Raw genomic sequence first — 15,730 nt, forward strand, 5'->3', positions numbered from 1 at the left:
TTTTTATATACACCACTCCATTGAAACTGCAATGAAATGATAGCAGCAATTCTAAATACAAGCAAGTATGGACAGTCATCTAACCCATGAACTTCAGTTTTTGAAAATGATGCAATTGAAGTTGGCAACCATGCCACTTCTGTTCCATAAATGTACGAACAGGGATTGAACACATGTTCTTCAGATTACAAGAGCAAATGATTTAGCACATCTCTGTTTCCTGCTGAGAATTTCAACATTCTGGAAAGTAGGAGATGGGCCATTGCAAAAATTTTAATGGAGAAGCTGGGGATTGAACCCAGGACCTCATACATGCGAAGCATGCGCTCTACCACTGAGCTACATCCCCTTTCTGGGAAAGAAAAAAATGTTTCTTTTATTTTTTTATTTCACCTATTATTAACCAGGTAAGCTAGTTGAGAACAAGTTTTCATATTCAACTGCGACCTGGCCAAGATAAAGCAAAGCAGCGCAACACAAACAACAACACAGAGTTACAGATGGAATAAACAAGCGTACAGTCAATAACACAATAGAAGAAAAAAAAGAAAGTCTATATACAGTGCGTGCAAATGGTGGTAAGGCAATAAATAGGCCATAGTATCGAAGTATTTACAATTTAGCAAATTAACACTGCAGTGATAGATGAGCAGATGATGATGTGCAAGTAGAAATACTGGTGTGCAAAGAGCAGAAAGTATATTAAAACAATATGGGGATGAGGTAGGTAGATTGGGTGGGCTATTTACAGATGGGCTTTGTACAGCTGCAGCGATCAGTTAGCTGCTCAAATAGCCGATGTTTAAAGTTAGCAGTGTTGCCAACACCTCAGTAAGGAAAGTAGCTATTGGCTGTCCTAAAAGTCGCTAGAAGTTGCTAAATGATGTCATCACCTAAATTGCATAATTGTCCATGTGCATGCAATTGTGATGGTCACTGTAGGAGTGAGGAATAACATTGTGGAAGAGACAAAAGGTGAGTTAAATGAAAATGTCTGCAAGTATTCAGAGGGGTCTGAATACTTGCTAAATATAGCGACTAAGTCGCTAAGTTGGCAACACTGAAAGTTAGTGAGGGAAATATGTCTCCAGCTTCTGCGATTTTTGCAATTCGTTCCAGTCATTGTCAGCAGAGAACTGGAAGGAAAGGCGGCCAAAGGAGGTGTTGGCTTTGGGGATGACCAGTGAGATATACCTGCTGGAGCGCGTGCTACGGGTGGGTGTTGTTATCGTGACCAGTGAGCTGAGATGAGGCGGAGCTTTACCTAGCATAGACTAAAAAGATGACCTGGAACCAGTGGGTCTGGCGACGAATATGTAGCGAGGGCCAGCCGACTAGTGCATACAGGTCGTAGTGGCCATATCAATACAATTCTTTACACTGTTCTAATGAAAGTACATTTCCATAATATCATCTAGCTTCCATAAATGTCGAACAAGGCTTGAACCTAGGATTGAACCCATGTGCTTCAGTTTAAAAAAACAGATGACTTAGCACATCTATTTCCTTCTTAAAATTCCTTCTTAAAATTCAACATTCTGGAAAGTAGAGTTGTGCAAAAGCTAATTTCACAACTAAATATACTCATCAGAGAATTTGGGGATTAACTTCAGAGCGCATGCATTTCAAGTATTAGCTCTACCGTAGAGGCCCTTACTATATAATAGCAGGGTTGCCATTTTGAGAAAACTTTTTTTTCTTCAAAGTCCTCCAGTGAAATAACCTTCCCATGGTACCAGCTATCTTTCAGTAAGGTACGGATGGGATTTGAACCCATGATCTTTGGTTTACAAGACCGACACCTTACCGCTTGGCCACCATGCCACTCTATGCTGCAAGATATTTATCAACATTCTGGAAAGTAGTAGTTGTGTAATGTGAATTTGGCACACAAATAACATCTCTGTTTCCTGTGAGAATTTTAACATTCTGAAAAGTAGGAGTTGTGTAATGTTTATTTGGCACACAAATACTCAGTGGAGAACCTTGGGATTGAACCAAGGACCTCATACTAAAATAGCATGCACTCCCCCTCTGAGCTTGGATCCCATTTTATTTGCAGATAAAATGCAATTAATACAATGTACTTTTTATATACACCACTCCATTGAAACTGCAATGAAATGATAGCAGCAATTCTAAATACAAGCAAGTATGGACAGTCATCTAACCCATGAACTTCAGTTTTTGAAAATGATGCAATTGAAGTTGGCAACCATGCCACTTCTGTTCCATAAATGTACGAACAGGGATTGAACACATGTTCTTCAGATTACAAGAGCAAATGATTTAGCACATCTCTGTTTCCTGCTGAGAATTTCAACATTCTGGAAAGTAGGAGATGGGCCATTGCAAAAATTTTAATGGAGAAGCTGGGGATTGAACCCAGGACCTCATACATGCGAAGCATGCGCTCTACCACTGAGCTACATCCCCTTTCTGGGAAAGAAAAAAATGTTTCTTTTTTTTTTTTATTTCACCTATTATTAACCAGGTAAGCTAGTTGAGAACAAGTTTTCATATTCAACTGCGACCTGGCCAAGATAAAGCAAAGCAGCGCAAGACAAACAACAACACAGAGTTACAGATGGAATAAACAAGCGTACAGTCAATAACACAATAGAAGAAAAAAAAGAAAGTCTATATACAGTGCGTGCAAATGGTGGTAAGGCAATAAATAGGCCATAGTATCGAAGTATTTACAATTTAGCAAATTAACACTGCAGTGATAGATGAGCAGATGATGATGTGCAAGTAGAAATACTGGTGTGCAAAGAGCAGAAAGTATATTAAAACAATATGGGGATGAGGTAGGTAGATTGGGTGGGCTATTTACAGATGGGCTTTGTACAGCTGCAGCGATCAGTTAGCTGCTCAAATAGCCGATGTTTAAAGTTAGCAGTGTTGCCAACACCTCAGTAAGGAAAGTAGCTATTGGCTGTCCTAAAAGTCGCTAGAAGTTGCTAAATGATGTCATCACCTAAATTGCATAATTGTCCATGTGCATGCAATTGTGATGGTCACTGTAGGAGTGAGGAATAACATTGTGGAAGAGACAAAAGGTGAGTAAAATGAAAATGTCTGCAAGTATTCAGAGGGGTCTGAATACTTGCTAAATATAGCGACTAAGTCGCTAAGTTGGCAACACTGAAAGTTAGTGAGGGAAATATGTCTCCAGCTTCTGCGATTTTTGCAATTCGTTCCAGTCATTGTCAGCAGAGAACTGGAAGGAAAGGCGGCCAAAGGAGGTGTTGGCTTTGGGGATGACCAGTGAGATATACCTGCTGGAGCGCGTGCTACGGGTGGGTGTTGTTATCGTGACCAGTGAGCTGAGATGAGGCGGAGCTTTACCTAGCATAGACTAAAAAGATGACCTGGAACCAGTGGGTCTGGCGACGAATATGTAGCGAGGGCCAGCCGACTAGAGCATACAGGTCGTAGTGGCCATATCAATACAATTCTTTACACTGTTCTAATGAAAGTACATTTCCATAATATCATCTAGCTTCCATAAATGTCGAACAAGGCTTGAACCTAGGATTTAACCCATGTGCTTCAGTTTACAAAAACAGATGACTTAGCACATCTATTTCCTTCTTAAAATGTCAACATTCTGGAAAGTAGAGTTGTGCAAAAGCTAATTTCACAACTAAATATACTCATTAGAGAATTTGGGGATTAACTTCAGAGCGCATGCATTTCAAGTATTAGCTCTACCGTAGAGGCCCTTACTATATAATAGCAGGGTTGCCATTTTGAGAAAACTTTTTTTTCTTCAAAGTCCTCCAGTGAAAGAACCTTCCCATGGTACCAGCTATCTTTCAGTAAGGTACGGATGGGATTTGAACCCATGATCTTTGGTTTACAAGACCGACGCCTTACCGCTTGGCCACCATGCCACTCTATGCTGTAAGATATTTATCAACATTCTGGAAAGTAGTAGTTGTGTAATGTGAATATGGCACACAAATAACATCTCTGTTTCCTGTGAGAATTTTAACATTCTGAAAAGTAGGAGTTGTGTAATGTGAATTTGGCACACAAATACTCAGTGGAGAACCTTGGGATTGAACCAAGGACCTCATACTAAAATAGCATGCACTCCCCCTCTGAGCTTGGATCCCATTTTATTTGCAGATAAAATGCAATTAATACAATGTACTTTTTATATACACCACTCCATTGAAACTGCAATGAAATGATAGCAGCAATTCTAAATACAAGCAAGTATGGACAGTCATCTAACCCATGAACTTCAGTTTTTGAAAATGATGCAATTGAAGTTGGCAACCATGCCACTTCTGTTCCATAAATGTACGAACAGGGATTGAACACATGTTCTTCAGATTACAAGAGCAAATGATTTAGCACATCTCTGTTTCCTGCTGAGAATTTCAACATTCTGGAAAGTAGGAGATGGGCCATTGCAAAAATTTTAATGGAGAAGCTGGGGATTGAACCCAGGACCTCATACATGCGAAGCATGCGCTCTACCACTGAGCTACATCCCCTTTCTGGGAAAGAAAAAAATGTTTCTTATTTTTTTTAATTTCACCTATTATTAACCAGGTAAGCTAGTTGAGAACAAGTTTTCATATTCAACTGCGACCTGGCCAAGATAAAGCAAAGCAGCGCAACACAAACAACAACACAGAGTTACACATGGAATAAACAAGCGTACAGTCAATAACACAATAGAAGAAAAAAAAGAAAGTCTATATACAGTGCGTGCAAATGGTGGTAAGGCAATAAATAGGCCATAGTATCGAAGTATTTACAATTTAGCAAATTAACACTGCAGTGATAGATGAGCAGATGATGATGTGCAAGTAGAAATACTGGTGTGCAAAGAGCAGAAAGTATATTAAAACAATATGGGGATGAGGTAGGTAGATTGGGTGGGCTATTTACAGATGGGCTTTGTACAGCTGCAGCGATCAGTTAGCTGCTCAAATAGCCGATGTTTAAAGTTAGCAGTGTTGCCAACACCTCAGTAAGGAAAGTAGCTATTGGCTGTCCTAAAAGTCGCTAGAAGTTGCTAAATGATGTCATCACCTAAATTGCATAATTGTCCATGTGCATGCAATTGTGATGGTCACTGTAGGAGTGAGGAATAACATTGTGGAAGAGACAAAAGGTGAGTAAAATGAAAATGTCTGCAAGTATTCAGAGGGGTCTGAATACTTGCTAAATATAGCGACTAAGTCGCTAAGTTGGCAACACTGAAAGTTAGTGAGGGAAATATGTCTCCAGCTTCTGCGATTTTTGCAATTCGTTCCAGTCATTGTCAGCAGAGAACTGGAAGGAAAGGCGGCCAAAGGAGGTGTTGGCTTTGGGGATGACCAGTGAGATATACCTGCTGGAGCGCGTGCTACGGGTGGGTGTTGTTATCGTGACCAGTGAGCTGAGATGAGGCGGAGCTTTACCTAGCATAGACTAAAAAGATGACCTGGAACCAGTGGGTCTGGCGACGAATATGTAGCGCGGGCCAGCCGACTAGAGCATACAGGTCGTAGTGGCCATATCAATACAATTCTTTACACTGTTCTAATGAAAGTACATTTCCATAATATCATCTAGCTTCCATAAATGTCGAACAAGGCTTGAACCTAGGATTTAACCCATGTGCTTCAGTTTACAAAAACAGATGACTTAGCACATCTATTTCCTTCTTAAAATGTCAACATTCTGGAAAGTAGAGTTGTGCAAAAGCTAATTTCACAACTAAATATACTCATTAGAGAATTTGGGGATTAACTTCAGAGCGCATGCATTTCAAGTATTAGCTCTACCGTAGAGGCCCTTACTATATAATAGCAGGGTTGCCATTTTGAGAAAACTTTTTTTTCTTCAAAGTCCTCCAGTGAAAGAACCTTCCCATGGTACCAGCTATCTTTCAGTAAGGTACGGATGGGATTTGAACCCATGATCTTTGGTTTACAAGACCGACGCCTTACCGCTTGGCCACCATGCCACTCTATGCTGTAAGATATTTATCAACATTCTGGAAAGTAGTAGTTGTGTAATGTGAATATGGCACACAAATAACATCTCTGTTTCCTGTGAGAATTTTAACATTCTGAAAAGTAGGAGTTGTGTAATGTGAATTTGGCACACAAATACTCAGTGGAGAACCTTGGGATTGAACCAAGGACCTCATACTAAAATAGCATGCACTCCCCCTCTGAGCTTGGATCCCATTTTATTTGCAGATAAAATGCAATTAATACAATGTACTTTTTATATACACCACTCCATTGAAACTGCAATGAAATGATAGCAGCAATTCTAAATACAAGCAAGTATGGACAGTCATCTAACCCATGAACTTCAGTTTTTGAAAATGATGCAATTGAAGTTGGCAACCATGCCACTTCTGTTCCATAAATGTACGAACAGGGATTGAACACATGTTCTTCAGATTACAAGAGCAAATGATTTAGCACATCTCTGTTTCCTGCTGAGAATTTCAACATTCTGGAAAGTAGGAGATGGGCCATTGCAAAAATTTTAATGGAGAAGCTGGGGATTGAACCCAGGACCTCATACATGCGAAGCATGCGCTCTACCACTGAGCTACATCCCCTTTCTGGGAAAGAAAAAAATGTTTCTTATTTTTTTTAATTTCACCTATTATTAACCAGGTAAGCTAGTTGAGAACAAGTTTTCATATTCAACTGCGACCTGGCCAAGATAAAGCAAAGCAGCGCAACACAAACAACAACACAGAGTTACACATGGAATAAACAAGCGTACAGTCAATAACACAATAGAAGAAAAAAAAGAAAGTCTATATACAGTGCGTGCAAATGGTGGTAAGGCAATAAATAGGCCATAGTATCGAAGTATTTACAATTTAGCAAATTAACACTGCAGTGATAGATGAGCAGATGATGATGTGCAAGTAGAAATACTGGTGTGCAAAGAGCAGAAAGTATATTAAAACAATATGGGGATGAGGTAGGTAGATTGGGTGGGCTATTTACAGATGGGCTTTGTACAGCTGCAGCGATCAGTTAGCTGCTCAAATAGCCGATGTTTAAAGTTAGCAGTGTTGCCAACACCTCAGTAAGGAAAGTAGCTATTGGCTGTCCTAAAAGTCGCTAGAAGTTGCTAAATGATGTCATCACCTAAATTGCATAATTGTCCATGTGCATGCAATTGTGATGGTCACTGTAGGAGTGAGGAATAACATTGTGGAAGAGACAAAAGGTGAGTAAAATGAAAATGTCTGCAAGTATTCAGAGGGGTCTGAATACTTGCTAAATATAGCGACTAAGTCGCTAAGTTGGCAACACTGAAAGTTAGTGAGGGAAATATGTCTCCAGCTTCTGCGATTTTTGCAATTCGTTCCAGTCATTGTCAGCAGAGAACTGGAAGGAAAGGCGGCCAAAGGAGGTGTTGGCTTTGGGGATGACCAGTGAGATATACCTGCTGGAGCGCGTGCTACGGGTGGGTGTTGTTATCGTGACCAGTGAGCTGAGATGAGGCGGAGCTTTACCTAGCATAGACTAAAAAGATGACCTGGAACCAGTGGGTCTGGCGACGAATATGTAGCGCGGGCCAGCCGACTAGAGCATACAGGTCGTAGTGGCCATATCAATACAATTCTTTACACTGTTCTAATGAAAGTACATTTCCATAATATCATCTAGCTTCCATAAATGTCGAACAAGGCTTGAACCTAGGATTTAACCCATGTGCTTCAGTTTACAAAAACAGATGACTTAGCACATCTATTTCCTTCTTAAAATGTCAACATTCTGGAAAGTAGAGTTGTGCAAAAGCTAATTTCACAACTAAATATACTCATTAGAGAATTTGGGGATTAACTTCAGAGCGCATGCATTTCAAGTATTAGCTCTACCGTAGAGGCCCTTACTATATAATAGCAGGGTTGCCATTTTGAGAAAACTTTTTTTTCTTCAAAGTCCTCCAGTGAAAGAACCTTCCCATGGTACCAGCTATCTTTCAGTAAGGTACGGATGGGATTTGAACCCATGATCTTTGGTTTACAAGACCGACGCCTTACCGCTTGGCCACCATGCCACTCTATGCTGCAAGATATTTATCAACATTCTGGAAAGTAGTAGTTGTGTAATGTGAATATGGCACACAAATAACATCTCTGTTTCCTGTGAGAATTTTAACATTCTGAAAAGTAGGAGTTGTGTAATGTGAATTTGGCACACAAATACTCAGTGGAGAACCTTGGGATTGAACCAAGGACCTCATACTAAAATAGCATGCACTCCCCCTCTGAGCTTGGATCCCATTTTATTTGCAGATAAAATGCAATTAATACAATGTACTTTTTATATACACCACTCCATTGAAACTGCAATGAAATGATAGCAGCAATTCTAAATACAAGCAAGTATGGACAGTCATCTAACCCATGAACTTCAGTTTTTGAAAATGATGCAATTGAAGTTGGCAACCATGCCACTTCTGTTCCATAAATGTACGAACAGGGATTGAACACATGTTCTTCAGATTACAAGAGCAAATGATTTAGCACATCTCTGTTTCCTGCTGAGAATTTCAACATTCTGGAAAGTAGGAGATGGGCCATTGCAAAAATTTTAATGGAGAAGCTGGGGATTGAACCCAGGACCTCATACATGCGAAGCATGCGCTCTACCACTGAGCTACATCCCCTTTCTGGGAAAGAAAAAAATGTTTCTTATTTTTTTTAATTTCACCTATTATTAACCAGGTAAGCTAGTTGAGAACAAGTTTTCATATTCAACTGCGACCTGGCCAAGATAAAGCAAAGCAGCGCAACACAAACAACAACACAGAGTTACACATGGAATAAACAAGCGTACAGTCAATAACACAATAGAAGAAAAAAAAGAAAGTCTATATACAGTGCGTGCAAATGGTGGTAAGGCAATAAATAGGCCATAGTATCGAAGTATTTACAATTTAGCAAATTAACACTGCAGTGATAGATGAGCAGATGATGATGTGCAAGTAGAAATACTGGTGTGCAAAGAGCAGAAAGTATATTAAAACAATATGGGGATGAGGTAGGTAGATTGGGTGGGCTATTTACAGATGGGCTTTGTACAGCTGCAGCGATCAGTTAGCTGCTCAAATAGCCGATGTTTAAAGTTAGCAGTGTTGCCAACACCTCAGTAAGGAAAGTAGCTATTGGCTGTCCTAAAAGTCGCTAGAAGTTGCTAAATGATGTCATCACCTAAATTGCATAATTGTCCATGTGCATGCAATTGTGATGGTCACTGTAGGAGTGAGGAATAACATTGTGGAAGAGACAAAAGGTGAGTAAAATGAAAATGTCTGCAAGTATTCAGAGGGGTCTGAATACTTGCTAAATATAGCGACTAAGTCGCTAAGTTGGCAACACTGAAAGTTAGTGAGGGAAATATGTCTCCAGCTTCTGCGATTTTTGCAATTCGTTCCAGTCATTGTCAGCAGAGAACTGGAAGGAAAGGCGGCCAAAGGAGGTGTTGGCTTTGGGGATGACCAGTGAGATATACCTGCTGGAGCGCGTGCTACGGGTGGGTGTTGTTATCGTGACCAGTGAGCTGAGATGAGGCGGAGCTTTACCTAGCATAGACTAAAAAGATGACCTGGAACCAGTGGGTCTGGCGACGAATATGTAGCGCGGGCCAGCCGACTAGAGCATACAGGTCGTAGTGGCCATATCAATACAATTCTTTACACTGTTCTAATGAAAGTACATTTCCATAATATCATCTAGCTTCCATAAATGTCGAACAAGGCTTGAACCTAGGATTGAACCCATGTGCTTCAGTTTACAAAAACAGATGACTTAGCACATCTATTTCCTTCTTAAAATGTCAACATTCTGGAAAGTAGAGTTGTGCAAAAGCTAATTTCACAACTAAATATACTCATTAGAGAATTTGGGGATTAACTTCAGAGCGCATGCATTTCAAGTATTAGCTCTACCGTAGAGGCCCTTACTATATAATAGCAGGGTTGCCATTTTGAGAAAACTTTTTTTTCTTCAAAGTCCTCCAGTGAAAGAACCTTCCCATGGTACCAGCTATCTTTCAGTAAGGTACGGATGGGATTTGAACCCATGATCTTTGGTTTACAAGACCGACGCCTTACCGCTTGGCCACCATGCCACTCTATGCTGTAAGATATTTATCAACATTCTGGAAAGTAGTAGTTGTGTAATGTGAATATGGCACACAAATAACATCTCTGTTTCCTGTGAGAATTTTAACATTCTGAAAAGTAGGAGTTGTGTAATGTGAATTTGGCACACAAATACTCAGTGGAGAACCTTGGGATTGAACCAAGGACCTCATACTAAAATAGCATGCACTCCCCCTCTGAGCTTGGATCCCATTTTATTTGCAGATAAAATGCAATTAATACAATGTACTTTTTATATACACCACTCCATTGAAACTGCAATGAAATGATAGCAGCAATTCTAAATACAAGCAAGTATGGACAGTCATCTAACCCATGAACTTCAGTTTTTGAAAATGATGCAATTGAAGTTGGCAACCATGCCACTTCTGTTCCATAAATGTACGAACAGGGATTGAACACATGTTCTTCAGATTACAAGAGCAAATGATTTAGCACATCTCTGTTTCCTGCTGAGAATTTCAACATTCTGGAAAGTAGGAGATGGGCCATTGCAAAAATTTTAATGGAGAAGCTGGGGATTGAACCCAGGACCTCATACATGCGAAGCATGCGCTCTACCACTGAGCTACATCCCCTTTCTGGGAAAGAAAAAAATGTTTCTTATTTTTTTTAATTTCACCTATTATTAACCAGGTAAGCTAGTTGAGAACAAGTTTTCATATTCAACTGCGACCTGGCCAAGATAAAGCAAAGCAGCGCAACACAAACAACAACACAGAGTTACACATGGAATAAACAAGCGTACAGTCAATAACACAATAGAAGAAAAAAAAGAAAGTCTATATACAGTGCGTGCAAATGGTGGTAAGGCAATAAATAGGCCATAGTATCGAAGTATTTACAATTTAGCAAATTAACACTGCAGTGATAGATGAGCAGATGATGATGTGCAAGTAGAAATACTGGTGTGCAAAGAGCAGAAAGTATATTAAAACAATATGGGGATGAGGTAGGTAGATTGGGTGGGCTATTTACAGATGGGCTTTGTACAGCTGCAGCGATCAGTTAGCTGCTCAAATAGCCGATGTTTAAAGTTAGCAGTGTTGCCAACACCTCAGTAAGGAAAGTAGCTATTGGCTGTCCTAAAAGTCGCTAGAAGTTGCTAAATGATGTCATCACCTAAATTGCATAATTGTCCATGTGCATGCAATTGTGATGGTCACTGTAGGAGTGAGGAATAACATTGTGGAAGAGACAAAAGGTGAGTAAAATGAAAATGTCTGCAAGTATTCAGAGGGGTCTGAATACTTGCTAAATATAGCGACTAAGTCGCTAAGTTGGCAACACTGAAAGTTAGTGAGGGAAATATGTCTCCAGCTTCTGCGATTTTTGCAATTCGTTCCAGTCATTGTCAGCAGAGAACTGGAAGGAAAGGCGGCCAAAGGAGGTGTTGGCTTTGGGGATGACCAGTGAGATATACCTGCTGGAGCGCGTGCTACGGGTGGGTGTTGTTATCGTGACCAGTGAGCTGAGATGAGGCGGAGCTTTACCTAGCATAGACTAAAAAGATGACCTGGAACCAGTGGGTCTGGCGACGAATATGTAGCGAGGGCCAGCCGACTAGAGCATACAGGTCGTAGTGGCCATATCAATACAATTCTTTACACTGTTCTAATGAAAGTACATTTCCATAATATCATCTAGCTTCCATAAATGTCGAACAAGGCTTGAACCTAGGATTGAACCCATGTGCTTCAGTTTACAAAAACAGATGACTTAGCACATCTATTTCCTTCTTAAAATGTCAACATTCTGGAAAGTAGAGTTGTGCAAAAGCTAATTTCACAACTAAATATACTCATTAGAGAATTTGGGGATTAACTTCAGAGCGCATGCATTTCAAGTATTAGCTCTACCGTAGAGGCCCTTACTATATAATAGCAGGGTTGCCATTTTGAGAAAACTTTTTTTTCTTCAAAGTCCTCCAGTGAAAGAACCTTCCCATGGTACCAGCTATCTTTCAGTAAGGTACGGATGGGATTTGAACCCATGATCTTTGGTTTACAAGACCGACGCCTTACCGCTTGGCCACCATGCCACTCTATGCTGTAAGATATTTATCAACATTCTGGAAAGTAGTAGTTGTGTAATGTGAATATGGCACACAAATAACATCTCTGTTTCCTGTGAGAATTTTAACATTCTGAAAAGTAGGAGTTGTGTAATGTGAATTTGGCACACAAATACTCAGTGGAGAACCTTGGGATTGAACCAAGGACCTCATACTAAAATAGCATGCACTCCCCCTCTGAGCTTGGATCCCATTTTATTTGCAGATAAAATGCAATTAATACAATGTACTTTTTATATACACCACTCCATTGAAACTGCAATGAAATGATAGCAGCAATTCTAAATACAAGCAAGTATGGACAGTCATCTAACCCATGAACTTCAGTTTTTGAAAATGATGCAATTGAAGTTGGCAACCATGCCACTTCTGTTCCATAAATGTACGAACAGGGATTGAACACATGTTCTTCAGATTACAAGAGCAAATGATTTAGCACATCTCTGTTTCCTGCTGAGAATTTCAACATTCTGGAAAGTAGGAGATGGGCCATTGCAAAAATTTTAATGGAGAAGCTGGGGATTGAACCCAGGACCTCATACATGCGAAGCATGCGCTCTACCACTGAGCTACATCCCCTTTCTGGGAAAGAAAAAAATGTTTCTTATTTTTTTTAATTTCACCTATTATTAACCAGGTAAGCTAGTTGAGAACAAGTTTTCATATTCAACTGCGACCTGGCCAAGATAAAGCAAAGCAGCGCAACACAAACAACAACACAGAGTTACACATGGAATAAACAAGCGTACAGTCAATAACACAATAGAAGAAAAAAAAGAAAGTCTATATACAGTGCGTGCAAATGGTGGTAAGGCAATAAATAGGCCATAGTATCGAAGTATTTACAATTTAGCAAATTAACACTGCAGTGATAGATGAGCAGATGATGATGTGCAAGTAGAAATACTGGTGTGCAAAGAGCAGAAAGTATATTAAAACAATATGGGGATGAGGTAGGTAGATTGGGTGGGCTATTTACAGATGGGCTTTGTACAGCTGCAGCGATCAGTTAGCTGCTCAAATAGCCGATGTTTAAAGTTAGCAGTGTTGCCAACACCTCAGTAAGGAAAGTAGCTATTGGCTGTCCTAAAAGTCGCTAGAAGTTGCTAAATGATGTCATCACCTAAATTGCATAATTGTCCATGTGCATGCAATTGTGATGGTCACTGTAGGAGTGAGGAATAACATTGTGGAAGAGACAAAAGGTGAGTAAAATGAAAATGTCTGCAAGTATTCAGAGGGGTCTGAATACTTGCTAAATATAGCGACTAAGTCGCTAAGTTGGCAACACTGAAAGTTAGTGAGGGAAATATGTCTCCAGCTTCTGCGATTTTTGCAATTCGTTCCAGTCATTGTCAGCAGAGAACTGGAAGGAAAGGCGGCCAAAGGAGGTGTTGGCTTTGGGGATGACCAGTGAGATATACCTGCTGGAGCGCGTGCTACGGGTGGGTGTTGTTATCGTGACCAGTGAGCTGAGATGAGGCGGAGCTTTACCTAGCATAGACTAAAAAGATGACCTGGAACCAGTGGGTCTGGCGACGAATATGTAGCGCGGGCCAGCCGACTAGAGCATACAGGTCGTAGTGGCCATATCAATACAATTCTTTACACTGTTCTAATGAAAGTACATTTCCATAATATCATCTAGCTTCCATAAATGTCGAACAAGGCTTGAACCTAGGATTTAACCCATGTGCTTCAGTTTACAAAAACAGATGACTTAGCACATCTATTTCCTTCTTAAAATGTCAACATTCTGGAAAGTAGAGTTGTGCAAAAGCTAATTTCACAACTAAATATACTCATTAGAGAATTTGGGGATTAACTTCAGAGCGCATGCATTTCAAGTATTAGCTCTACCGTAGAGGCCCTTACTATATAATAGCAGGGTTGCCATTTTGAGAAAACTTTTTTTTCTTCAAAGTCCTCCAGTGAAAGAACCTTCCCATGGTACCAGCTATCTTTCAGTAAGGTACGGATGGGATTTGAACCCATGATCTTTGGTTTACAAGACCGACGCCTTACCGCTTGGCCACCATGCCACTCTATGCTGCAAGATATTTATCAACATTCTGGAAAGTAGTAGTTGTGTAATGTGAATATGGCACACAAATAACATCTCTGTTTCCTGTGAGAATTTTAACATTCTGAAAAGTAGGAGTTGTGTAATGTGAATTTGGCACACAAATACTCAGTGGAGAACCTTGGGATTGAACCAAGGACCTCATACTAAAATAGCATGCACTCCCCCTCTGAGCTTGGATCCCATTTTATTTGCAGATAAAATGCAATTAATACAATGTACTTTTTATATACACCACTCCATTGAAACTGCAATGAAATGATAGCAGCAATTCTAAATACAAGCAAGTATGGACAGTCATCTAACCCATGAACTTCAGTTTTTGAAAATGATGCAATTGAAGTTGGCAACCATGCCACTTCTGTTCCATAAATGTACGAACAGGGATTGAACACATGTTCTTCAGATTACAAGAGCAAATGATTTAGCACATCTCTGTTTCCTGCTGAGAATTTCAACATTCTGGAAAGTAGGAGATGGGCCATTGCAAAAATTTTAATGGAGAAGCTGGGGATTGAACCCAGGACCTCATACATGCGAAGCATGCGCTCTACCACTGAGCTACATCCCCTTTCTGGGAAAGAAAAAAATGTTTCTTATTTTTTTTAATTTCACCTATTATTAACCAGGTAAGCTAGTTGAGAACAAGTTTTCATATTCAACTGCGACCTGGCCAAGATAAAGCAAAGCAGCGCAACACAAACAACAACACAGAGTTACACATGGAATAAACAAGCGTACAGTCAATAACACAATAGAAGAAAAAAAAGAAAGTCTATATACAGTGCGTGCAAATGGTGGTAAGGCAATAAATAGGCCATAGTATCGAAGTATTTACAATTTAGCAAATTAACACTGCAGTGATAGATGAGCAGATGATGATGTGCAAGTAGAAATACTGGTGTGCAAAGAGCAGAAAGTATATTAAAACAATATGGGGATGAGGTAGGTAGATTGGGTGGGCTATTTACAGATGGGCTTTGTACAGCTGCAGCGATCAGTTAGCTGCTCAAATAGCCGATGTTTAAAGTTAGCAGTGTTGCCAACACCTCAGTAAGGAAAGTAGCTATTGGCTGTCCTAAAAGTCGCTAGAAGTTGCTAAATGATGTCATCACCTAAATTGCATAATTGTCCATGTGCATGCAATTGTGATGGTCACTGTAGGAGTGAGGAATAACATTGTGGAAGAGACAAAAGGTGAGTAAAATGAAAATGTCTGCAAGTATTCAGAGGGGTCTGAATACTTGCTAAATATAGCGACTAAGTCGCTAAGTTGGCAACACTGAAAGTTAGTGAGGGAAATATGTCTCCAGCTTCTGCGATTTTTGCAATTCGTTCCAGTCATTGTCAGCAGAGAACTGGAAGGAAAGGCGGCCAAAGGAGGTGTTGGCTTTGGGGATGACCAGTGAGATATA

General features: G+C 40.0%; 15 non-coding genes across 15 annotated transcripts; all 15 read right to left on the reverse strand.

The window, feature by feature from the left end:
* Positions 1–277: 277 nt before the first annotated feature.
* On the reverse strand, positions 278–349 carry trnaa-cgc. The gene has a single exon. It is a non-coding gene; the product is annotated as a tRNA-Ala (tRNA).
* A 1,403-nt stretch (positions 350–1,752) lies between these two features.
* Positions 1,753–1,824, reverse strand: trnat-ugu. The gene has a single exon. It is a non-coding gene; the product is annotated as a tRNA-Thr (tRNA).
* A 540-nt stretch (positions 1,825–2,364) lies between these two features.
* Positions 2,365–2,436, reverse strand: trnaa-cgc. Its single transcript has one exon. It is a non-coding gene; the product is annotated as a tRNA-Ala (tRNA).
* A 1,391-nt stretch (positions 2,437–3,827) lies between these two features.
* Positions 3,828–3,899, reverse strand: trnat-ugu. The gene has a single exon. It is a non-coding gene; the product is annotated as a tRNA-Thr (tRNA).
* Positions 3,900–4,439: 540 nt separating this feature from the next.
* On the reverse strand, positions 4,440–4,511 carry trnaa-cgc. Its single transcript has one exon. It is a non-coding gene; the product is annotated as a tRNA-Ala (tRNA).
* A 1,391-nt stretch (positions 4,512–5,902) lies between these two features.
* Positions 5,903–5,974, reverse strand: trnat-ugu. The gene has a single exon. It is a non-coding gene; the product is annotated as a tRNA-Thr (tRNA).
* A 540-nt stretch (positions 5,975–6,514) lies between these two features.
* On the reverse strand, positions 6,515–6,586 carry trnaa-cgc. The gene has a single exon. It is a non-coding gene; the product is annotated as a tRNA-Ala (tRNA).
* Positions 6,587–7,977: 1,391 nt separating this feature from the next.
* Positions 7,978–8,049, reverse strand: trnat-ugu. The gene has a single exon. It is a non-coding gene; the product is annotated as a tRNA-Thr (tRNA).
* A 540-nt stretch (positions 8,050–8,589) lies between these two features.
* On the reverse strand, positions 8,590–8,661 carry trnaa-cgc. Its single transcript has one exon. It is a non-coding gene; the product is annotated as a tRNA-Ala (tRNA).
* Positions 8,662–10,052: 1,391 nt separating this feature from the next.
* trnat-ugu lies at positions 10,053–10,124 on the reverse strand. The gene has a single exon. It is a non-coding gene; the product is annotated as a tRNA-Thr (tRNA).
* Positions 10,125–10,664: 540 nt separating this feature from the next.
* On the reverse strand, positions 10,665–10,736 carry trnaa-cgc. The gene has a single exon. It is a non-coding gene; the product is annotated as a tRNA-Ala (tRNA).
* A 1,391-nt stretch (positions 10,737–12,127) lies between these two features.
* Positions 12,128–12,199, reverse strand: trnat-ugu. The gene has a single exon. It is a non-coding gene; the product is annotated as a tRNA-Thr (tRNA).
* A 540-nt stretch (positions 12,200–12,739) lies between these two features.
* Positions 12,740–12,811, reverse strand: trnaa-cgc. Its single transcript has one exon. It is a non-coding gene; the product is annotated as a tRNA-Ala (tRNA).
* Positions 12,812–14,202: 1,391 nt separating this feature from the next.
* trnat-ugu lies at positions 14,203–14,274 on the reverse strand. The gene has a single exon. It is a non-coding gene; the product is annotated as a tRNA-Thr (tRNA).
* A 540-nt stretch (positions 14,275–14,814) lies between these two features.
* On the reverse strand, positions 14,815–14,886 carry trnaa-cgc. The gene has a single exon. It is a non-coding gene; the product is annotated as a tRNA-Ala (tRNA).
* Positions 14,887–15,730: the final 844 nt, after the last annotated feature.

The sequence above is a fragment of the Oncorhynchus mykiss genome, unplaced genomic scaffold (assembly GCF_013265735.2).
Source record: "Oncorhynchus mykiss isolate Arlee unplaced genomic scaffold, USDA_OmykA_1.1 un_scaffold_156, whole genome shotgun sequence".
Classification (NCBI taxonomy): Eukaryota; Metazoa; Chordata; class Actinopteri; order Salmoniformes; family Salmonidae; genus Oncorhynchus; species Oncorhynchus mykiss.